We start from the raw sequence: 25,325 nt of genomic DNA, 5'->3' as shown, positions 1-25,325 counted from the left end.
GGCTGGTGGCTCCATGCACTGAGGTGCAAGCCAGTGAACTCTCCATGCCCATCCACAGCTCTCCCCTGCCCACGGAGCAGCTTCCCCCAGCTCCACAGGACTGCCTGCCTAGGTCTCCTCACCATCCCCTGGGAGCAGCCAGGGGCTTGGGAATCGGGGTAGGCTGGAGCAGCCCTGGGCTGCTCTAGGCAGCTGAGCTCTCCTGGTGCTTGGACACGCTCCTGGGAAGGCCCTGGAGTCATGCTGGGGCCCTGGAGAAGGAGGAATCCTGTTTCCATGACCTTCTCCGCATCTTGTTGTGAAGATCTGCTCGTCCAAGAGCGCTGTTTGCATGGTTTGGGTGTTCACTTGGACTTGTCTTTCATTTACCCTGCACAGACCTAGCCCGGCATTCAGGTGGGGGGCTGAGGCAGCAGCAGGGCAGTGTCAGCCCATGGCAGGTACAGGAGGAAGCAATCCCATCCCGCCTCCGTAGCAGTGACGGCTGCAGGGTCCAGGCGAGGCAGCCTGGCACAGCCGCAGCAACCCTGTTTCTGCCATGCCCAGTGTAACTCCTGCATCAGAGGCAGAGTGGATGGGCACAGCCAAACGGGAGGGGTGCAAAAGGCAGGGAGAACAGGCAGAGAAGGGGAAAGGGATGATTTATTAATCCTGCAGAGCCTGTCTCCTCCACCTGCCCCTCCCGTTGCCCACCAGTCCATGTGCCTGGGCTGGGACTGGCAGGAGCAGGGAGCAGGGCACAGCCATCCTCAGCCAAGAGCTGCCCAGCAGGGTCCAGGCGTGCTGGAGGCTGATGTGCACCACCGAGACCTCCCATCCCCAAACCTCCCGTGGGTGCTGACAGCCATGAGCCCACGGTGGAGGGAGTCCCAGCACCCTGCTCCCTGGGACAGCCCCAATTCCAGCTGGCAGCAGGGATAACAGTGTGTCCACTGCTGGCTCCTATCCTCTCGCCTTCTTCCAAATAAAATATTATGTGAAGTGCACTCAAAGCGGAGGAAATGGGCCCCAAAATTTTTGCCACCTGGAGGAAGGGCCTACAGGCTCTCTGGTGCTTGGGCACTTGCATGTCTCCTCCCTACTTTCCCTGGATGTTTTTTGGCAGAGCTGCAGCAGGGCTCGGTGCAAGGACCCCCTCCTCTGCTCAGCACCGACAGCAAGCACATCCCTGCCTCCATGCAGTCCCAGGAAGCTGTGTGCTGCCCCTGCCTGATGCTCAGTCCAAGACTGGCACATTGAGTGTCACCCAGACCTAGCCTGGCCCCCAGGATGCAGGACTTCATCCCTTCGTCTTTGACTCCGCTCCAGCCCAAGGATGCTCCTCCCACCTGCATCTCTTTTACCCCACGCTGCTCCAGTCAGGTACATCCTGCATCCAGATTTGGCAGCCCTCAGCTACTGCCCCGTGGGCCAAAAATGAATCCAGAGCAATGGGGTGGAGAAACCAGCCCTCACAGTCCCTACCATACTGGGACACGTGGGGTGTGCTGCTGCAGGTCAGCCTCTTGGTAAGGAGCCCTTTGGCATCAGCTGCATCCTGCCGGCACTGCGGCTCCGTTGGCACAGGCATCAGGTCAAGGCAGGCGATGCCAAGCGAGAGCCAAGCACAGCCCCCAGGGCCCCTCTGGGTCTTGCTGCTGGCATGGGGTGGCTGCAGGGAGCAGCCTGTGGGCCAGAGGATGCAGCCAGGGCTCAGAGCTGCCCCAGAGCATCCCCAGGGCATTCACCTCCTCCGCACTTTGCATGGGAGCATGGACCGCAGCTCCACCACAGCGGCCAGGCCAGGACAACCCATCACCCACCTCTGCATGGCAGTAGCACCGAGCACATGGTGTACACAGTGCTGGTGAGGTCTCGGTGTGGATGTCCCACGTGCTGGGCAGGAAGGCGAGGCATTGCAGTCCACCAGCCACCCTCTCTGCCATCTCACTCCAGGCTCGTAGCCCTGCTCCACACAGCCAGTGGGACGGCTGGGCTGGTCCTGCCCGTACAGCTCCACTCCAGGACGACAGGTCCTGCCCAGGACAGCCGCGGAGATACGACCTGCTCAGAGGCTCAGCTCCTCCCACCATATCTCCCTGCATGACACTGCAACGAGAGCCCAAGCCGGGCTGTGTGCGCGGTTGCCAGTTTTGCTGTATCGCCCTGCATTTTTTCCTGCAAAGGATAAAACCGTTCATGGAGTGACGGAACAGCTGAGGCTGGAAGGAACCTCTGGAGATGGTCGGCTCCAAGCCCTGCTCAGAGCATCCGTACGTGTGTGTCACCAAGCGCACACCTGTGCACGCGTGTCTAGCCATGGTGTGCGTGTGTGTCCATGTGAGCGTCTCTCCCCCTGCAGCTCTCTGCCTGGGATTACAGCTCTCAGCACAACGCAGGCAGGCAGAGAAGTTCTGTAATTTGAAAGAGCTGCTTCTCCAGACATCAGTGCTGCCTTTGAAAGCACATGAAAGGCAGGCAGCTCGTGAGCAACCAAAGCCCAGCTCAGGGAGACAAACGTCCTTCTACGCACCCCCAGCCTTTTCCTGCGAAACGTGTGATCTTCCCCGCTCTCCTGGGCGCTGGGGTTTGAAAGGCTGCTATTGTACTGGGAGCTACGAGCGTTTGAGAGGATTAGCGTGCCTGGGAAGGGGCCTGGCTTGAGTCAGGGAGCTGCTGGAGACACATGCCGCACACCCTGCGCCGTGGGGAGAGCAGCCACACGCCGGCACCGGCCCCAAAGGCCTTGTGTGTGGGGATGAGGGGAGGAAGAGCAGCAGGGTCTCAGCCCCCCGGCACTGCCCCAACACCTCCTCCCCCTGTCCTGGCCTTTTGCAGGGACCAGCAGTGGCAGCCCCAGTCCTCACTGCGGCACACGAGGGCAGGGCTGTGCACCCTGCCTGGGGCAGGACAGCTTGCCCTGTCCCTCCACCGTGCCAGGCTGGCACCGAAGCAGGCATGGACCACCCCCTGGCAGGGCAATTGAGCCCTGAGACTTACGGGGGGCTGTGCCAAGTCTCATCCCTGAGGGTCTGATGCACCCACTAGACCCTCCCTCTCTGCTTTGCAAACCTGCTTTGGCCGCGCTGACCACACTCCAGGAGACCTGTGGCATGGTGCAACCTTCTGCTGCTGCTGCTGCCAGCACAGTGCCCGAGCACAGTTCTCCTTCCTGAACCTACAGCAGACGAGGCCATACTCACAGTGACTGCACAGGACCATGCATGGCCTCAGCCTCTCCCACCCGTGGCATCCCCCAGCCCCTGCAAACTCCCAACTAGCCACTGGCTCCTGCTCCAACCTTGGCTAACCTCCTCTGCAGTCTCCCGGGACCAGAAATCACATCCTGGACCAGAGGGAAGCTCTTGACAATGGTTTAATCACAACCAAAACCTTTCTGCAGGAAGTTTGGGGTTTGGGAAATTGCTGCTCAACTTTTGTCCTGGTGTAACTTGGTGTTCCCGACTCTTCTCAAAAAGCCTCTTGTTCTTTCATCACTTCTCCTCTCACACTGGAGAATAATATTTTCACTCACACGCTGAAATTAGATCCTGATGTTTCTGCCAGCAAGGCTTTTCAATAACTTGCTTATGTTCCTGGATGTAATTGCCTGGCAGACTTTCGGCCCCTGTGCATTTGCGGGCGAGGGTGTGTGTGAAAAGAGACCCACTAATCTCCTGCAGCAGACCCAAGCCCATTTTGGCTGCGTTGTCGGAGCCCAGAGGAATGAAGGGCAGAGGAGATCAGAGGGTGGGCACGGAGATGGGACGACCCCTCAGTCCGGCACCACGAGGATGGACGAGCTCTGGAGGAGCCAGGATCCCCAGGCTCAGTGGCATGCACCTCCCTCATGCACATCAGTGGGTCAGTGCAGAGCCCAGACCCCTCCACAGCAGCTCGCGGGGGCCCTGAGCTGCATCCCACCCTGGAGGGCTCTGACAGTGGATGAGGAGTGCCAGCGAGTGGGGACAACAGCATCCCTGCCTCGGTGGCACCCTGCTAGATGCAGCAGCAGCAGAAGACCCCCCAAAGTGCTGCAGTGCCGGAGACAGGATTTCGTTTCCGGGGCTCCCTGAACTCACATCTTTCCCGCTCCGCGGCGGCTGGCCAGGCAGGCACCTGGAAGTCCTGATGGTCCCAGCTGCTGAGCATCCTTCCAGGTTGCTGCAGCGTTGGGCCAAGGCGCCCCAGGGAGCGGGCCAGCCCGGGGATGCCGACAGCCTGCCAAGCGGGCAGCAGGGAGCAGGTAATTCCTGCCAGCCTGGTGGTCCATCTGGCAAGCTGCAGAGCGGTTTGGCAATCCCCGCTCTGCAGCAACCTGTGTGGCAAGCTGCTGAGGACTCAGCGAGCCTGGAAGCCATGGCTGCCCATCTGCTGGCCTGGCAAGCGCTGGGCAGCGGAGGAGCCCCGGCTCCCAGCAGCAGTGGGGTGGAGCTGGGAGGCAGGCAGAGCATCCCACAGGTCACTGCCAGGAGTTTCAGCAACCTTGGCAGGGGCTGGAGAGCCCCAAACGCTGTCTGAGCCACTCTCATATTTCAGGAAATCAACCTGGGGAGGAACCTCCCTTGCCCATCAGGAAATCACAGTTCTCCAGGCCGCAACTGCAAAGTTATCCCTGAACCACATCGCCAGCCAGGCCGTTGCAGCTCTGTACCAAATGGCTGGTGCATCTTGCGGGCTCATGGCTGTACGCCATCTCCTGAGGCTCTGGAGAGCTGCTGCACCGGTGGCACTGCCTGCACCTGCCAGCACCCTCCCTGGGCCCAGGTGACCCATGCCGCCTGCCTGGCCCCGGTGCTCAAGACCACCGCTCCCCACAGTTTCCCATTTCAAAGCTTGGTGACCCGTGCAAACCGTGATCTCAAGTATCAGGGCTTGGTGCTGGAGCTGTGTCGTGGTTTAACCGCAGCCAGCAACCCAGCACCACGCAGCCGCTCGCTCACTCCCCCCACCCAGTGGGATGAGGGAGAGAATTGGAAAAAGTAGAACTCATGGGTTGAGATAAAAACAGTTTAATAGGACAGAAAGGAAGAAAATAATAACAGTAATAATAATAATAATAAAATAGTAATAATAAAATATTTAGAATATACAAAACAAGTGATGCACAATGCAGTTGCTCACCACTCGCTGACTGATGCCCAGTTAATTCCCGAGCAGCGAACCGCCCCTCCCAGCCAACTCCCCCCAGTTTATATACTGGGCATGACGTCATTTGGTATGGAATATCCCTTTGGCCACTTTGGGTCAGCTGTCCTGGCTGTGTCCCCTCCCAACTTCTTGTGCCCCTCCAGCCTTCTTGCTGGCTGGGTGTGAGAAGCTGAAAAATCCTTGACTTAGTATAAACACTACTTAGCAACAACTAAAACATCAGTGTTATCAACATTATTCTCATACTAAATCCAAAACACAACACTACACCAGCTACTAGGAAGAAAATTAACTCTATCCCAGCCGAAACCAGGACAAGCTGCTGGACGCACCAAGTCCCTTGTCAGCACAGCCTCGGTGGGGACCACATCGCTGCTGAACTCCAACATCTCCCTGTGGGCTCTTCCAGCTGTAGAGCTGAACTTTTTGAAGGCACAAGAAGTTGTTTATAAACAATGGGGAAATAATATCTGTCTGCTCATATCCTCAGAAGCATCATCATAATTTTCCTTTGGGTTTTCCAAAACAGCTCATCCTCCGGCACAGACAGCATGTGGAAATCTCAGCTGGATGTTTCAGACAATTACGAACATCTAAAAAAATGGATATAAGTGGTCTCTGGCATTAGCTGCAGCAGTTTCTTAAACTACTGATGTCTTACTAATAAACATCAGGATGGTAACAGTTATAGCCTAGATCCTGCAAACTTCCCACACATGATTAACCTGAAGTTGGAGTGTGCTCCGTTGGGAGCAGAGGTGCTGGCTGGCTCGGAGCTAGCAGGGTGCAGCGTTAGCCCTGAGCAATCCTTGCAGATGAAGATGGAGCCTGAGCCAGCGGGTTCGACACTGCTGGTGTCATTGCTGACCTCCTCCCAGCACGAGGCTTTCACAGACACCCAACGCCTGCCCGGCAGGTTGCTTCCTAACCTGCGTTCAAACCAGCTCCAGTTCTGCTGCTCTTGTTCAGAGGAGGCTTTCAATGACTTCAAAGGAGGTTTGCAGGACTGGGGCTGGTAACTTCTGGCTCGAGCCCTCCCAGTTACCGCACAACCCAGCTGCCCTGGACAGTCCGCGTCCACAGCCTAGTCGTAAAACCACCGTCCAGGGAGCACAGCATCCCAGGGCACAAGGCAGGAGACCTGTGTGCACTGGGGAGAGCTGGGCCCCACTCATCTGAATTCCCCTACCGCATCTGTCAGGGATGTCAGTCTTTTTTCAGCCCTGTGCCCTCTGCTTGAGAGACGATGCTGCTCAGCCTGGGCACTGCAGCCAGACCGGGAGGAGAAGCCTTGTCAGACCTTGGGGCCAGATGACCAAATATAATCTGCCACAGAGGCACGGAGGGAGGCTACGCTGTGCCGTGCAGCGCAGTGCACAATAAAGGACAAAGCTGGCATGGCAGTTAGTCCTTCCTTTGCTTGGTTTCAAAAGAACACACATTGCAAGCTTTTTTTTTTTTTTTTTAATCAGCTCTTGGAAACTGTGTCTCTTTCTACCTCCAACAGCCTGAATTCCTGCCCGCTTTTCTTGTGGTTTCAGCTGGCTGTAAAAATGCCTGTACTGGGGAGAAGAAAGACCGTTCACTCCTCTCACATGAACCACACTTTCCAACAACAGTTGCTAATAATTCATGCCACGATCAAGTGTGTGTAATTTGGAGATATTTCACCTTGCGAGTGCGTTGCCACAGGGAGCGGGGGCTCCCATGGCCGGACAGACGGCAGGAGCTCACCTCTCCCCTTACTGCAAGCAGGAGCCACCTGGAAAAGGTCTGGCAGGATTTATTGCCTCCTATAAAGGGGCAGTAGGTGGATGCTCACTATTATTACGGGCTGTATTTCTCTTCTGCAGCAACCTGCAGCTTTTACCTCCTCCAGCAGGTTGCTGCTGCCATCCTTTGCTAGAGCCTAACGGGGCAGAAAGAGCTCAGCTTGGGCTGGCACAGCTCCAGCCTCAGCCCCTCCGCTCCGGCACAGGGACCTGCCGTACCGGGAGTGTACCGCGGAGCTGCAGCCCGGTGAGTGCGAGGGGACCAGGTGGCCACAGGACCAAAGCCTCCCCAGGGCATCTGTGTCCTCCTCCTCCTGCTGCCAGCCTGCCCATCCCCTTGGAGGGCAGAAGCACAGCAAACAGGACCCCACTGTGGTCCAGGTGCTCAGATATGGGGAGAGCTGTGGTAGCACAGCCCAGTCCTGGACCCCATCTCTGACTTCCAGGTGGGGGATTATAATAAATGAAGCATCCATATTAAAAGTGACACCATCCACACCACATCTTTGGCTATTGTAGGGCTAAAACAGTCAACTCGCAGTCTTTCTTGAGTCAAAGAGTAGAAACTGAAGGCTTTGCATCAGGGTGTCTGTTCTGGATGTTCCCAACTGATCTTTCTGCAATAAAATGTGTAAATCAAGAAGAAAATGACAGGACTGTGCAGAGCCTGGAGTGGATCTGGAAATTCTGGTCACTTGGTGTGACTGATGAGAAATGTAGCAGGGAGCTCCCCAAATTCTCATGCTGCCTCAGTTTCCCCCTCTTGGGCACTAAAAATTGTCCAGCACCAAAGACTCAAACAAACTACCGTATTTCCTAAAAAGCATCCCTATCCCCATCTCAGAATGAGCTCTCCAATCCATCTCCTTTTCCTTTTCCCTCAGTGGTCTTTTAATATGGCCAGGTCCTAGGCTCTAGGCTCTTCAAAAATCAGCCTCAGCTTAACCCACCTCTCATGGCCAGCCCAGATCTTTTTCCAGGCTGTTGCACCTGATGATGGGTGCAAACAAGGGTCTTTTTGGAAGAAAGGAGAGGAGGTAGCTGGGAGCCGTTTGGGTCAGGAACCAGGTCCTTGGGATATGAAATCTGCTGAAGTCAGCGCTGCACCTTCCCACCGCCAGAGCACTGCGGTCCCCACGCCCATGGAGAGCCCTTCGCTTGCTGGCAGCAGCAACGGCATGAGGGGTTATTGCTGCACAGGTCAGTATGTCTAGCAAGGAAGGAGCACGGGCAACAAGGAGCTGAAGTGGCTAAAATTAAGCTAAAGGAAAATGCCGTTTCAAGGAAAGTCAACTAGCACACGAAAAGGCTAGAGTGCACCTTGAAAAATATAGGAAAACAGCAGTTTTCTTTTTTTTTTCACTAAGGTTGAGAGAAATTGTCTTCTGAAATACTGCCATAAGTGCCAGCCTCCCCTTCAAGTGAAGGACCCTGTGCACCTCATCACACCGCGCTGAGCCCAGGGGAGCTTCAACCAGGGGCAGGGCAGGTGACACGGCATGGGACTCTGCCCAGGCACACACCGTGCAAAAGCAGCTCCAGGTTTCAGAGGGACTTAAGAAATCTGTGGCTGACGTCACTACCGTCATGAGCTCACTGCAAATCTGGCTGCCTCTAATTAATGCCAGGGAGCCTCACGCTAACGCGCTCCAGCAGTGATTCAGAGCAGCAAGGGAGCCTTCCCATTGCCTAACGAACGTGGCTGGCCCCAAAAGCAAAGGAACAGCCTGAGCCCAGGCGAGGTACCAAGAAACGCGGCGGCTGGGGTCTTCCGTAGCATCACCTGCACCTCCATCCTGCTCCCTCCTGGCGAAGCGCCCACGCCACCAGCTCTGCAGCACGGTGGGAACTTGGGCAGTGAAACTTTTAGAAGCAGGAAAGAAATTAAACTGCTGTGGTTAAGTTTTAAATCTCCTAGCTGTGCTGAGTCAGTATTGGACCGGGTTTTAGCATATTGGCCAGGATTAGTCCCAGCTGGGTGTGTTAGAGCATCCTCTCGGATGGAGAAGCTAGAGGTGGGGATGGAAGTGATGGTCACAAGAGCTTTGCTGCTTTTACCAGAGCTTCAAATTTGTCTTTCTCTCTGCTTGGGCTGAAAAAATGCCCCCGACTCCAACAGTGCTTTGTCTCAGTCCAGCTCCAAGAAGCACAAGGATCATCTCTCCGCTGCCCTGGGCACCAGGTGAGCCCAAGAAGGAGCTGCCTCAGCCTCTACCTTATAATCTGGCACAGAGGAGCCGAGGAACATAAACCTCCCCTGACCCCAATGCAGCAGCATGAGCAGAGCTATCTGGTTTACCAGGGCAGGCTCGTGGACGACCATGGCACCCTAAAGCCTCTCCTGGCTTCTGGGTGTCCACCCGCAGCCCCCGCTGGTCCCACCACTGCCCAGGCACCACAGGAGCCTGTCTGTGCGGGGCTCAGCTGGGCAGCATCACCCATCACAGGGCCACATCCCTGGGTGCCACCAGGAGGAGACCCACCAGGAGATCCCGAGCCAGTGCTCTCTCCACTGTGCAGCCCGACACGGGTAACCCACATGCTGGGACAGAGCACGTGGAGAGGTCTGTGTGCAAGGGCTCTGCTGTCTCAAACACAGAGGATATCGGGGATGGGAATGAATAAATGCTGGAAGTGGATTTGGTTTAACCCCTTTTCCTCCAAGGACGTCTTCCTCTGAGGGACTCAGTCGGGCAGCCACAGCCCATGCCAACAGGCACGGGGGCAAAGGCAGAAAGCAAGACCCCGCTCCTCCCACGGCAGCTTTCACTCCACACTTGCTAGACCTAGACTTGCTAAAAGCTGTTCAAACTGCCAGGCTTTGGGGAAGGTTTACCAAGATTTTACCATCCTCAGATCAAAACCAGTCTCCCGCAGGACCCTCTGCTTTCCCGACCTGCCTCGTTTCATGTCGCAGAAGGTAATAACAGCTCCGATGCCAGCACTGCACAACACCACTGCATCGGGTCTGGATGGGGGTGCAACACCTTTGAGCATCAAGTGCTGCCTTGGACCATCTCATAAGCCCCCGGAGAGCTGGGCACAAGCGGGGTCATAGCCGACCATAACAGCATGCAGGAGCAGCGCTTGCTTTCTTACTGTACTCCCGTCTCTCTCGCTTCCCCTTCAGTCCTCACAGTCTGTTTTTCACAGCTTCACCTACTTATTTCCTTCTCCGGGACTAAGAGGAGAGTCAAGTCCAAGCCTTTGAAGATTGCATTAGCTGCAAGGGAAGATTAAAACCTTGATATCGCTAATTCCATTGGTTTCAAAAAATATGTTTTTTCCTACCCTATGTTTCATATGTTGTTTTCCTTTTCTCTTCTAAGCATTTGCTCCCCCCTTTTCTTCATCCTGTGGAGATGATGTGGATGTGGAGCGTTTGCTCCCCCCTCTTCTCTATCCTTGCCACTGAAACACTGTACACTGTGAAGGATGAAAGCAAGACCCCAAAACTGTCTTTTCTTCATTTCCAATTTTGTCAAAATGGAAATGTAAAAAATAAACTTCTCCAGGCTTTTTTTTCTTATTTAACAAAAGGCACTGTTGCAAGGGAAACATAACTCTGAGCAGCTGTGCTTCCAGGCTGCTCGGCACCACCGGCGTGTCTCCTACCTATGAAAGCAGATGGAGAACCATGGTACCTGTGAGGCTTTCATCTCCTATCTGTTTTTCTCTCTCTTTCTCATGAGTATCATGTGTTTCTTTCATCTTTCAGACTCATAAGTCCCCCTGGAGTTGTCCCATGCATTGCTGTACTTCGACTCTTCCTCTTTAGACATTTTTCTCATATACCATCAGTATCCTGATATGAACTTACACATCTGCAGACCACTATTTCTAGTTTTTTTTATGGGCTTGTTGCTTCTCCCGTGCTAAAATTCCCCCACGTCTTTTCCTCCTCAGTACTCACGCACACTCTTGTATCTCTTCCCATGCTTAAATTGCCACGGCCGCTTACAGACATAGTCTCTCGGAAAACGTTTGATCTCCTCTGAGCCCCTCCCAGAGCCCGTCTTGCACTGCCCTTGCCACGCAGACACGTCATGCTCTTCAGGATCATCAGTGGGAAGTCACCGCCGGCCACGCTCGACGATGCCACAAGCAGCCACAAGCTGAGCTCAGCACTATTTTGCCCCTAAAATAAGAGGTGCTCCCTAGGGGGGAGGCAGAGCTCCTAAAAAAGAGCAATTTTGTAATTTTCAACCATTGCATGACCACTACTACAGTGTCTTCTCCATCACAAGATTTGGGTCAAGAAGAGACCTACCCTTCCCTGATCTGCCAAGGACTGGTGGGGTTTTTGCTTCCTTCACATCAGGAGCACTCCTCACCTCCTACTCATCTGGCTTATTTTACCTAATTATTGGAAAGCAGGATCAGGAACTCAAGGCACTGGCAATGCCCATCCTCTTGTCTCCTGTAGGCCACCACAGGCTCTGAGGCTCCGTGTTTAACAACCTGCAGATCTCATGCCTGTTGTACAGTTGGTGACACTGTAATAAACACTGAAACTAATAGCAGGTATTTGTCAGCCATATTTTGTTCTCTGCAAAATGTTAATAAAGAAAAATCTGCAGCACCATGCCAGGAAATCTTTTTATATCTTATTTCCAGAATACTCTGATATCAGTTTATATCTGCAATTCAATTAATGTTCTGGGAGAGGCAAATTAGCATCCCCAGGTCCCGCCGTTCTCAGCAAAGCAAGTTCCCATGAAGGGGGTAAGTCTTGCACAGCCTTTCTCAATGGCTCAGAGCGGATCAAGGCAAGACCCCAAACATACGGAGATCCCCTAAATAACCAAGGGTAGACTTCAGATGTGCCTTGAAACACTCTTTGTATAATATAACAACACTTAACTCCTCCTGAAACTGGTAGTGGGGTGCAGCGTGACGCTTCATCTGTAAATCTGCCTGCTATTAAGTGCATCATGTTTGGGCTCCATGGATTTTAAAATACGAATCAAATCAGACAATGTTACTCAGTTGTGCATGCGGCCGTTGGATTTTATGCTCACAGAAGTAGCAGGATGCTGCAATTAAAAAGCATAATAAGGGAGCTGGTCTTAAAAGACAAATGGGGCCCCTTGGCAAAGAGGAGCTTTCTGCTCCCATTCTGCTCAGCTGACACTTGCCAGCACCAGGGAACTCCTGTCCCTCAGCATTTCAGAAACAACCAGCCTGGTAACGAGTGCTGGGAGAAAGGAAGGAACCTAATACCAACCTTATGGACCATTTCCCCCACTGGCATCCCTGTTTCCCCCAGTCTGCAGCTGAAGCAGCACAACTGGAGCTGGGAGAACAACTGAAAGCCACCACAGCAGGACACTGTGTTGCCTTGGAGCAGGGACACGTCTGCTCCGGGACCCTGCAGAGCTTCATGGGAGCAGGACTCAGCTCCTCCACCATGGCCACGGCCAGGCAGATGCTGGGAACAGCCCACGCAAGACCTGTGGGCTGCAGCGTTACAGCCCCTGGGCAGAGCAAGCAATGCCTCGACCTGCTGGAGAAGCACCACAACTCATGCGTGACCACTGGCTGCCAAGAGCAAAGCGGCTCATGCCCACATCACATTTCCCGGCTGCCGGCGGGATTCCCAGGTACAGCTGCATCCGACGCCGCCTGCCAGCCTGGGGCAAGACGGGCTGGCTGCAGCAGAAGTGCCTGTTATCATTGTTCAGGCACATGGTGCTGGAGCATCCCGCTGCAAGCCAGGACGAAGGAATAAACCCCCAAATCTGTCCACAAATTCCCAGAAGTGCCCAAAATGATCCTGATTTGGTGCTCCGTGAGGTCAGGCCTGGAGGAAGGGGGAATGTGGCGGGGAACAGCGTTTTCTTCTGCTCCAAGTAGCCCAAACAGGCTCAGGTTTGAGGTTATTTGAGGCTGGCAGGTCGCCTGGTGTGGTCCTGTCACTGCACTGCCCATGCTGCCTGCGCTGCCCGTGCTGCCTTCGCCAACCCAGCCACATGGAGAAGGACTTCCAGAAAATTAACTGCACTGCTGGGACATCCTTCTCCGCTCCTGCAGCAGCACTGGGTCAGCTCCCCAAAGCTCACCCCAAGGCCTCTCCCAGGAACTGCACAGACCATTTTAGGCACCAGCGTTAAAACCAGCTGCTTAATTATCATGATGGCTCCAAGCTGAGCCCAGACACTTCACAACACTTATTCCATCCGGGTATAACAGGGGAAGACTGCTATCAAATGTTTTCTTACAGATTTCAGGAGAAAGGCAGAAAGTCCTTCACTTCTAATGTGCAAAATGACAACTTCCAAATCAAGATGCAGGGAAAGTTTTTTCTTTTTAGCCTGTGCTCATGCCAAAATGTCTCTGCAGGCCATGGGCTGGGGTCTCCCTCAGTGCACGGCCGAGTTCTTCTCTGGAGGTCCATTTTCATGAAGTACAGCACACCACAATGGACATGAAGTGCCTTAGAGGAAATCCTTCTTCTGTTTCAGCCATTTTTAAGGAAAACATCGGCTTTGCAAATGTGCCACCAGGTCCCGACAGCACTGCGATGTCGGTGGGTCTGCACTTGCACACATCTCCCTCCCAAGCCCGTGCAAGCACTGGCTGCTCACAGCACTGCATCATTGACCCAGGGATTTTCCAGGCCTTGCTCTTCTGCCGGGGGTTTGTTTTGCAGCCCCTTCCCCTGGCGTTGGGGCTGGCATCGGCAGGCACACCCCGTGCAGTGGGTGCTTCCAGGCGCATGGGACCTTGCCCAGCTCTCCCAGGACTCACAGCTCACCCGCCAGCCGGGCTGGCGCTGCTGAAGGTTTTCTCTCCTGCAAGGCAGCTTACTGATAATCTTTGGGATATGCAACCTTGCAGAAGGTCTGAGAAGGTCAGATGTTAAGGAAAGCTGTGATGTTTTCCTGGGCATTGATGTACTCAGGTGGAAAGAGAACAGGACCAGGCATGCTGCAGCAGCAACTCCCCGTTGTGATGCATCTGGCATTTGCAGTCCCAAATGGTCCGGGTGATGGCAGAGATGCCCAAGCTGTTCGTGATCGAGTGGACCCCCTCAGTTGGCTGCAAGCATGGAGGAAAAGCAAGGCTGGGGCTCCTCGTTGCTGCCTCCCCACGCCAGCAACACGACAGGCTTCTGCCCAGTCCTCAGAAAACACAACGTGGCATTTGGCAAAGTCACTTTGGTCCTACAGAGCTGCCAGGCTGTCATACTGCCCATAGGCTTTCTCGTGCTCTCTGGCAGCATTTCCAAACTTGCTCACAGACTCATGTGACAAAGAGATCCCGACTCCTCGCAGAGAGTCACCCACAGCGCAGGAAGGCCAGAGCACCCAAACGCAATGGGACACGCATTGCAGAGGGAGGCAAAAGCCGCTGCTTCATGCAGCGCTGCAGGGTGCAATGCACGCAGCAGCTCAGGGCAGCTGTCACAGCACTGTGACAGCCTGTCCATGTTTTGGGTGCACACGGATGGCCAAACTCCTTAAGACACTGAGCAATCCCAGTAAGCCCATCACCAAACACCCCCTCGCCCCTTTTCCAAACTTGCATGTGGCTCCCAGTCTCCTGCATGCTGCAGTGCACTGCCCACGCCTTCTCCCCACCCTGCTGCACCTCCCTGTGCTCAGCTACGCAGCATCCCCCGGGGTAGCTGAGTAACGCTGCCGGCCTTACTGCAGCCTGCAGCTCCCCTGCAGCGAGGGAGCGTGGCCCAGGCTCTGGGCTCTGCAGGAGCTGCACTGCAGGGCAGGGCAGTTCGTGGCACTGCAAGGGCGTGCACAGTGCAAAGCAGAGGCCGCTGCTGCAGGCAAGGGATGGTGCAGGCAGCACACAATGCAACCTACCACACAGAGCTACAGGCAGTGCATGGTGCAGGCACTGCCTGATGCAAGGCTGTGCACTCCACTGCAGAGCAGTGCACAGTGCGAAGTACTGCACAGTGGTGCAGGCAGTGCTCGGTGCAGGCAGGTGGGGCATGGTGCTCTAGGCAGCGCACAGCACTGCGGGCAGTGCCCAGTGCACCAGTCAATGCACAGCACTGCAGGCGCTGCACGGTGCTGCAGGTGGTACACGGCACCAGCAGTGCAGGGTGCAGGCCCTGCACGGAGCAGCAGGCAATGAGGTGGTGCAGACGGTGCAGGGTGCAGAGTGCAGCACTGCACTGCAGGCAGTGCCCAGGGCTGGCAGTGCGTGGCGCTGCAGGCAGTGAATAGCGCTACAGACAGAGCACAGTGCTACAGACAGCACTCGGGACAGGCAGCGCGGGGCACTGAAGGTGCCGACAGCAGGCAGTGCGCGTGCAGAGCAGTGCAGGGTGCTGCCGGCAGTGCACAAGGCAGGCAGCGCATGGTGGAGGTGGCACAGGGCGCTGCAGGTGCTGGCAGTGCCTGGTACTGTAGGCAGGTCCCATTGCTGCAGGCAGGGCAGGTGCAGGCCATGCCCAGAACTGCAGGCAGGGAAGGTGCAGGCAGTGCCCAGTACTGCAGGCAGGGCCTGGTGCTGCAGGCAGGGCAGGTGCAGGCAGCAGCCAGGACTGCAGGCAGGGCCTGGTGCTGCAGGCAGGGCAGATGCAGGCAGTGCCTGGTGCTGCAGGCAGGGAAGGTGCAGGCAGCAGCCAGGACTGCAGGCAGGGCCTGCTGCTGCAGGCAGGGCAGATGCAGGCAGTGCCTGGTGCTGCAGGCAGTGCCCAGTGCTGCAGGCAGGGCAGGCGCAGGCAGCACCCAGGACTGCAGGCAGGGCCCAGTGCTGCAGGCAGGGCAGGTTCTGGCAGTACCCAGTGCTGCAGGCAGGGCAGGTGCAGGCAGCACCTGGGGCTGCAGGCAGGGAAGGTGCAGGCAGTACCCAGTGCTGCAGGCAGTGCCCAGTGCTGCAGGCAGGGCAGGTACAGGCAGTGCCCAGTGCTGCAGGCAGGGCAGGTGCAGGCAGTACCCAGTGCTGGCAGTACCCAGTGCAGGCAGTGCCCAGTGCTGCAGGCAGTGCCCAGTGCTGCGGGCAGTGCCCAGTGCTGCAGGCAGGGCAGGTGCAGGCAGTACCCAGTGCTGGCAGTACCCAGTGCTGCAGGCAGTGCCCAGTGCTGCAGGCAGGGCAGGTGCAGGCAGTACGCAGTGCTGGCAGTACCCAGTGCTGGCGGCAGTACCCAGTGCTGCAGGCAGTGCCCAGTGCTGCAGGCAGGGCAGGTACAGGCAGCGCCCGCGGCTGCAGGCAGTGCCCAGTGCTGCAGGCAGGGCAGGTACAGGCAGTACCCAGGGCTGCAGGCATTGCTTGGTGGTGCAGGCAGGGCAGGTGCAGGCAGTGCCCAGTGCTGTAGGCAGTACCCAGTGCAGGCAGTGCCCAGTGCTGCAGGCAGTACCCAGTGCTACAGGCAGTACCCAGTGCTGCAGGCAGTGCCCAGTGCTGCAGGCAGGGCAGGTGCAGGCAGTACCCAGTGCTGGCAGTACCCAGTGCTGCAGGCAGTGCCCAGTGCTGCAGGCAGGGCAGGTGCAGGCAGCGTCCGGGGCTGCAGGCAGTGCCCAGTGCTGCAGGCAGGGCAGGTGCAGGCAGCGCCCGGGGCTGCAGGCAGTGCCCAGTGCTGCAGGCAGGGCAGGTACAGGCAGTACCCAGGGCTGCAGGCAGTGCCCAGTGCTGCAGGCAGGGCAGGTGCAGGCAGCGCCCGGGGCTGCAGGCAGGGCCCGGCACTGTGGCGCCCCCTGCCGTCCGTGCCCGGCCCCGCGGGCGCTGCATCCGGGGGGTGCGGGGGGCAGAGGGCACAGACCCGCCGGTGGGTTTGAGGCCGGCGGTGCAGGAGGAGGCCTCGTCTCTGCCCTCCTGCGCCTCGTACCCGGCTGGGCCTGGCTTCTGCCCCTCCGCTGCCCTCAGCCCCCCGAGCCGCCGGGTTTCGTCCCGTTTCGAGCCGTTGCGATGGCAGCGCTTTGGCCCAAGGCCCCAGTGTTGACCCCGGAGATCCTCGAGCTGAGGATAAGCACAGGGGACTAAAAACCTGAAGCCAGAGTGTAGGCGATGGGAAACAACCACCCGTTCAGCCTCCACGCACAGCACAGCCCTTCGCGGGCAGGTTGGGATCGTCTGGTGTGGAGTTTGGGCAGACGCAAATCCGGCATAAGCCCTGGAAAATAAAAAAAATTCTCATGCAAGTCTCCTAAGCATGCTGGCAGGGGTTGAAAGCAACGTCCCGAGGAGAGCTAGGACATTATGTAGGAAAAGTACTTTTGAAAGCGAAGACAGCTCCATTTCCATATTGAACAGCCTGATTTCCAAGTTCATGTCCTGAAATAGCCCTGGAAGCCATTTACCAGCAGGACTGCGCAGGAACACCTCCCCCTTTCTTTAAAGCAATCTCTGTATTCTTATATGTATAGGTGGGCAATAAATAAGCAAGTGACATATCTGCAGGGAAACAAAGTGATGCCCTGGAAAACACTCTTACAAGCCCAGCCCCAGGAGCTCCCCGTGGCCCCCGGCGCCCGCCTGCTCTGGGAGCTGCGTCCCCGCAGAGCCCAGCCGCCCGTCAATAATCAGAATGAACAACTCGTACAAATTAATTCGCCAAAATGATTTTTCCAACCGGCTTTGAGCAGAGCATGCATTCAAGGATTTGCTGCAAGTGGTGGTGGGAAAAAGGCAAATGCAGGCTAGAAATGGTTGCCAACTACCGATCCAGCAAGCGGGCAAGCTCGGCAGGGAGCATCGCCCGCAGCAGCGCAGTGGGGGCTGTGTGGCACCCGCGGTTGATGCTACCAGAGCAAGGAGCTTGCAGCGAGGGTTTCCCTGAAGCAGGGGAATTCAGAGCACTGCCAGCCCCGTGGGAAGGACCGAGGGCTGGCCTCTGCTTTCCCACCATCACTAGTCACAGGATTTACCCTCACCGGGCCGTGGCACTGCAGCAACCGGGCATGGGGTGAGCGAAAGCTGCTGAGATCTGTTGACCTGGGAGAGGCTTTTCACATGCAAACAGCAAATAATTTTATTTAATTTGGAAGAGATGAATGGGCTGAGCAGCTATTTCTGCACACAGAAGGGCTGCAAAAATTAAAGCCAAAAGTAACCGTTAGAGACCACTTATTGCAACTTTTATCTGTCATAGATCATAGTCTCACCCAAATACTCTCTACTGAGCCCAAAGACTGCAGTGAGGCTAGATATTTCAATCCTGTAAGACCCAGCTGCCAGCAGAAAGGGACCAGCAGGGCCACTGGATCGGGTGGGATCCACCGTGATTCCCCCCAGGTGAACACAGCAAACCACGTGCTTCGAGCAAGGTCGAAATCCCTCAGGTCTCTGCCAGCCTGAGGAGCAGATTCCTCCTGGGGTTTGTGCTTGATTAAAAGACATCGGTCAGGGCCAGTGGAGACTCTCCGTCGCAGGTGAAAGCAGGGTCTACCATGCTCCATCTCCAAGTGGGATGGGCCTGCAATAATTTGGAGAAAGGAAAGCCCAGAAAGGCACGACAAGTCTTTCTGCAGATAAAAACAGAAGCTCAGTGTGCAATATTTAAATATAATCACTGCTTCAGTGCAGGAATTCCCCTGTTCCACCAGGGTCAGCAATGAAGGGGTAAAGCCCAAAAACGTGACTCAGAGCACTGCCTGTAGGGAAGTGCTCGATTTCCCTGGCCCTGGTCAGGCCACCCCAGGCACTGGCAGCTCTTCCCGCTCTGCATCACCCCCGTTTACATTCCCAGCCCCTCCATCTCGTTGCACCATCCAGCTGCTTCCCCGCGAGAGGGGCACGCCATGGCGAAGATCTTTAAGCTTTCTGTGCCGAGCGTGAAGAGCTCCTTGACCTCAAGTCAAGGATGTTTTCCAGCCCCCAGAAGACTTTTGTAGCTTTTCTTCCAACCGTCTTTTGTGCTCCTACAGGCCTCGTCAGAGGCTGACAGCAGAGCTGCAGCGGTGTTCCTATAATAGATTTTCCAATGCTGTGTGAAGGATCTAGGTCACTCCTGACTTCTTGCTATTCCCCTTTTATAAACCCGATGTCAGGTGGATGCACAGAATGACTCTGAAGCTGCCCTGAATGATGCTTTGTGAGACGGAGTCTCTTGTCCTGGGGAACGTGTTTTCCCGGCTCTCAGGTGCGGTTTTGTGGATGGCTTTTCAAACACAGTGGCTGGACTGGGACTATTTAATGATCCTGATGGTTTTGCAGCAGTAACCTGTCCTGCTCAGTCTTTTTGTCATCTGCAAACATTACCGTAGATTTTCTGATTGTCATCTACATCTTTAATAAAACGACTCCATAGCTCTGTCTTTCTAATTTCTGGTCCCAGTAGGAACAGCATCTCTCCTTCATCTCAAGGTGCTGGTGTTGGTAGGGAGCCCTGTCATGAAGTCAGAGACACCTAACATTTAACATTCCTAGTTTAGAGCATTTAACGATTTCCTTGGTGGTACTGTTTCCACACTGACTTGTATTCAGTCTCCCTATCTCATGGTGCTGCCAAGGTGCCTGCTTAAAACTGCTCGGACATGGCCTGGACCAGCGTGGATGTTTTCACTAGGCCCAGTCTCTCACAGCAAAGGCCACGAGTTTGTCCGGCAAGACCTACTTTCCATGCCAAAAGCCATTAATTACGTTGTTTAGCCAACGCTTAGCTGTAGAAACTCAATTATCCTTCCCACCGTTTGATCTGGGTTCGTGGCTTCCCTTCTCAAACCATCAAGACAATTTTGTAATCCCCCAGTCCCTTGGGATTTTCCAAGTTTTCAAGGCTTGCTAAATCTCACCATTCACAACTCAGACAGCTTCCCAGCTAACTCCCTTGTGACTCCTGGATTTAGGCTTTCCAGAGTGTCAACTTGAAAACATACAATGTCATTGAGCTTGCACCCTCCTCGGTGCAAAATGACAGATTTGCCAAGGACAACCAGCCGAGCTGGAGCAGTACTTAGATGAACTCATACCAGATTCACAAAGAAAAGCTTCCCAAAAAGATGCATACAACCTTCAGTCACTTGTGGACTCTATGTTCTGGTTTGCTGATTATGGATTCTTTAAATTAGCATGAAATAATTAATATTTTGTTGTATTCTAAAGGGATATTCTATTCTGAAGGGACTAGAAAGGTGCCATGCTCACTGGGAGGGTGATCCTAGCCAGCAGTCTATGTGTCTGTTGCTTTGAAGGAGCTGCAAGCTATTGGCCAGATTTTTGGGGAGGAAAAATTTGGTCAGAAAAATTGAACGGAGATGGGGACTTCCTGGAGAAACTTTTTTTCAGATACTCAGAATGGTCACAACATTGGGAGGAGAGCAACAGCTGGAATCCTGTCCTGTTTCACTGGAAAAGGAGGGAAAAAAATAGTAAATTGATGATCCCAAATTGATATGTATGTGTCAAAGAGCAGTAAGGGCAAACAAATAGCAAGACATATAAATAATAATATTTTATATCGATCCATGGTCAATGAGTCCAAGATGACCCTGAATCTAAGCAATGCCAGAAATGCAACAGGCAGTTTAAGAAAAGATGAATCAAACTGAATCAATCACCTGAGCTGTTTCCTCATTCCAATAGTTTATTATGATTCTGAAAAGAAAAATCTTTTGCTTGAAATTTTCTACAATAATTTGAAAAGCAAAGCAGGCGTTGTGTTGGGAAAAATGACAAAAAGGGAAGAAGGGGGAAAGTGCAAGAGGAGGACTGAACATGAGAACTTTCCCTACTAAATTAAATACCTCAAACAATCGGTTTCAAAGTTTGGATGGGAGGGAAAATGTCTTTTTTTGACCTGATGAAAATTTTCATCCAGCTCTGACCTGCTTAGTGTTACCCCTGCGTGCCGGGTGTCAGAGGACAGGACTTAGAGACGTGATTTATATTCTCCCACATCCAGCCGCATCTGCGAGCATCAGGAAGGATCCCTCCGCTCTCTTGGCACGAGTGAAAGCATGGACACAGGCCACTGAGCAGCAAGCGACCGTGCCCCGGCTCTTTTATGTCGCTGCTGCTCACTCCCACGCGGCGCAAGGCAGCTCACCCCCTGCCCCTTCCCTGCAGACTGAATGATTGACTCACCCCACGCTGCCTGGCTGGGAGCCTGCGAGCCAGCAGTGGCAGCGCTAATGACCCATCCGCAGCAGCTTGTTATGTCCTGGGGAACGGCGTTTCTTTCCGAGAGGTGGATCAAAGAGGACTCTTGAGTCGTGAATCCCTACGGGAGGATGAGAGGTCGGCTTGGATTAAGAGGTGCAGTAATTTGTGAAGGGTATGAATAGGAGAAACAAGCTATTAGGGAAAGTATTCGTGGCTGGTGGGATTAAAGAGCAACAGTAGGAAATGTTTAGAATAATCTAGGAACAAAGGAAATTCAAACCCATATGAGTCCATTAATAGACACAGGGAATTTATTAACAGCCGTAACAATCAGGTGTTCGATAACTTCCTAAGTACTGCTTTTGCAGAGAAACTGGATCATTTTTCTTGTAATACATAAGGCTGATGAGGCACTTGCAAGACTGCTATTAGCCAAGAAATTTAAACAACATACACTCAAAGTAAACTTATTTTTTACACCTAGGCCTGGATAACCCAAACAGAAGCATCCTTAAAGAGTTGACGGAGGTATATAGCAGGCTTTTCAGATACCAGACAACTGCTGAGACAGGAAGGGTGCTGGTATTGAGCTATTGTGGGAGCCTGAAATCAGATAATTATGGGCTGGCTAGTTTGATATTAGAATAACAGAAATATGATATATATGTACGCAAGCTTGGTGGGGTGCTAAGCAGCAAAGGTGGAGTGGATGGGATGGGCGATTGTGCTCAAGAAAGCAGCAGCTCTGGGAAGAAGTTATGGGTGAGCAAAGCAGACCTGAACTGCAGGAGTGACTCTTTAACAGAGGGTTTTTAGCTTAAATTTGGGTGCATATACTGGACAGGAGTGGGTACGATGAACAGGGGGGGTGAGCCCTGAACATGGCACCATGACAGCTTGGCACTTTGCACCCAGGCATCCACAGTGGATGTGGAAAAGATAGAAATAGTTGAAAAGAGCCATCAGAAATAAGAGAAAGAGAAATGTGTTATAATAAGAAAATTTGTTCTTTTGCCTCACAAGGAGATTGAAAGGGGAAGGGGTTTGCATGGGTTTGCAGCATGCAGCCTTCTTATAGAGGATCACTCTGCAATCTGGCAGGGAAATGCAGAGCTGCCTGCAAACGTTTGGGACATGAAGCCAGACAATTTCCCACTACCAAAAGAGCTTACTTGTATTCACAAAGGTGATTTTCCAGCCCATGAATTCTTCAGAACAAAAGTGGACCCTTTTGGGAAGACATACCCCGGGTAAATTCAACAGCTGGTCTCAATATGAGACTGCTTTGGGAAAGGGAATGTATGGGAGGTCCTGCAAGGTGATCTGCTGCTTGTCAGGGCTTTAAACTCTGTAAATAACCTTTCTTCCTGCCTTTTCAAGGCATGGGGAGGAGATTCCCACCTCCCCTTTCCAAGGGAGATGTCAGGTCAAAAAACATATCGATGAGAGAGCCAGGATTACTGTGTGCACATGTTGCTTTAGATCATCCTCCTCTGTATCCATCTCTATGCCTTATTATTCACCTTTTTATTACATATCAGATTCAGGATAAGAAGGTCATGGACCATGGGACGTTAGGCTTTTTTTCTAGCAGAACATGGGCTATATTTATATCATCCATGACAGATTCAGGATCAATTTCTGGCAGAAAACAAAGTCAATGATATAATGGGAACATTGCAAATAGTGGGAACCAGCCTAGAAGGAAGTTGGGTCCTGGATTGCTGAGAGGCACTAGTGAGGGAGGGGAGAGGGAGGGAAGAGGTACAGACAGCAGGAGGTTTTCTTCCCAGTCACATTGCCTTATATTCACCTCCATCCTCTCCTGCTGAAGGTCCTGCTCCAGTGTGTCTGACATCACATGCATCAGGGTATCGGTGCCCTTTTGTAGCCGTTAGCTCCCAGCCGTTTATCGTGCTGGCACTCTCCAAGAGCTGGCCCAAACCAGACTGCAAATGTGCTTGAGCTTTTTTGGCAAGACTTCATAATAAACGGCAAACCATTTCTGCAGCTCGTTTCCATTGTAATATTAATCAAACTGAATTCCTGTGGTGCTCATATGGATGTCATATGTAAATCCTTCTGAACTCGGCTGCTGCTAACTCCAAATTAAAGTCAATGGGGAAATTTCTCTCCTGTCTCCATCTTGCAGCTCTTAGCTCTTGTGCATTTATTCCATTCATGAAATCCTAATTATTGTGGAAATGAGGAAATACCAGAGTTGATGAAACCCATGAGAAGTGTTGATAATACTTCTGAATTTATAGGGAAGTTGCTCAGATGCCGTGTTGATAGGCAGCACCATGAAGCCCTGATACAGAAGTAAACATACCTCTGTGTCCTACCATAACTGAGTACTCCACGTATTAAAACAAAAGCCCTCACCAGCATTTCCAACTGTCCATCCCCTCGATGTGGATATTTTAGGAACAAGAGGTTTTCTAGGCCAGCGCTCGTCTTCAGCAGTGGTCAGTATCACTGTTCAGAAAAAGACACGAGAAACCTCCAAACAGCCGCTCTGGAACAGTTTCCTCTCAAACAGTTTTCTCCCCAGACCTTAGAAGTCCCACCCTGTTTGACGAAGTATATGTCTTTATTAATCATTTTTCGTTGGGGAGACACAGGCAAATACAGGTTGTATTTTGCTCTGAGAGTACTGATCCCTTTTTTTTCCTGAGGAGGGGGTCAAAGAGCTGTGGACCCCAGAAGTTAGCTACTGGCCAGGCAGAAGCTCCTTTGGCCTTGGGCAGGACCTTAAGCCTTGCATAGGCTGGACCGAGTCCAGCATCTGAACCAGGACAGCGTTAGCCCCTACATTGTGTTGTCTCTTGCCTTCAGTAGACGGAGGCCAGCCAGCCATTTCTGTTCCCTGGGAATCCTCCTGCAGCCTTCAGCCCAACACAGGAGATGGCACTAATTTCCCTGAAGGAAAAGGGAAGAGCACAGGAATGGGCTGAGGTGGTTTCAGACCTTCCTGAAAGGTTGCCCCATGGGCAACGGTGGGAAGGTCCCCCCTCTCGTTGCGCCACCAGAGCCCTTGCTCGCCGTGTGCCTCTGCTCAGCATCAGCGCGGGTTCCTGGCCAGGACTGGGAGGTACCGCAGCTTTGGCAGCGCGCAGCAAACAGATGAATCATGGCTTTACCTTCCCTCCATCGCATATAACAAAGCTGCTTACTGTAGGAAGCCCTGCATTTGGCAGAGCTTTCTCAGGCACAAGCTTTCCAAACTCAACCAAGCCCTGTCTGCACTAAGGATGCTTCCTTCTGATCTTTTGCTTCAGTTTTGACCTAAAACGCACAAGTTTCCATGTAATCCCCCAGAACAAGAAGTCATTCAGGGAGAGACTCAGATGTTGGCCATGTCACTACACGCACTTTGGAAAGTGTTCAGGTGCTTTCTCCCTGAGAAGACTTGTCACATATGTCTGTGAGTCACTCCAAAGTGATGTCTCCATTGTCCTAGTGAAATATCTGGGTCATGAGAAGTCACTGTTACCTGGCAGAGGTCCTTTTTAGATCCTCTGACCATTCACATGAGCAGCTTAGAAGATGAGAACTGGATCTCCAGAACCCAATAATTTTTTTTTTTTTTTTTCCTCCAGGCAATCCAGCAAGCCGAGAGACAACGTGATCTCATGCTCTGTATCCAGCTGCAGCATGACCTGGTTGCTATTTAAGATGAATGGCTTGCTTTAGTTGTGATACCTTACAGTGGAAGTAGGGTCTTCAGCACGGCAAATCCAGCAGCCGGAATATTTGTGTAGAGCAAATGGGAAATGGCATCCTCAGCAGGGAACCTGGCTCCGGGAACACCGTGTCCTGACTGGCAAGATGGGAGGTGGCTACACTGGACAGAGGGTGGAGGGCTTGGGGTGAACAGATGGTGGGCTCTGCTACGGGTAGATGTGTTGGTGAGGCGGCTGTGGGTGTGTTGGTGCAAGGGGCTCAGAGGGATGTGGGGGAAGACAACAGTGATGGGGGGTCGTGGCGGCAAAGGTGGCCTTTGCAGTAGCCATGTGTCACATAGGGGCTTCCCTAGGTAAGGGATGCTAGGGGAGGTTTTTGGGGTACCATGTGTAGGCTTTGGTTGCTCTACAGGACAAAGGAGGTCCACAGGGAGGTCTGTCTCTGGTCAGGAGAGGTCACCAAGGTTCATGGGTGCTCATGGGGTTGGCTTGCACAAGGGTCTCTCTGGATGCAAGCTGCAGATGGTGCCGTGAAGGTGATGAGATACAACATGGGGTATCCTTTTAGCTGGGAGTCAAAGGGGTCTTACTCTGTCTGGGGGGGATTTGGGGGCACTGAGGTACATCTGTGGTATCTCTAGCTGGAAGGGTGCTGCAGGGCTGCGTGCAGGGTGAGGTCCTGCTCGGGGTGGGAGGAAAGGGATATCTGGGTGTCGTCTGTCCCCAC

Source organism: Gymnogyps californianus, chromosome 22 (genome assembly GCF_018139145.2).
Source record: "Gymnogyps californianus isolate 813 chromosome 22, ASM1813914v2, whole genome shotgun sequence".
In the NCBI taxonomy this organism is placed as follows: domain Eukaryota; kingdom Metazoa; phylum Chordata; class Aves; order Accipitriformes; family Cathartidae; genus Gymnogyps; species Gymnogyps californianus.
The sequence above is the reverse complement of the archived record's forward strand: the minus strand, read 5'-3'. Positions refer to the sequence as shown.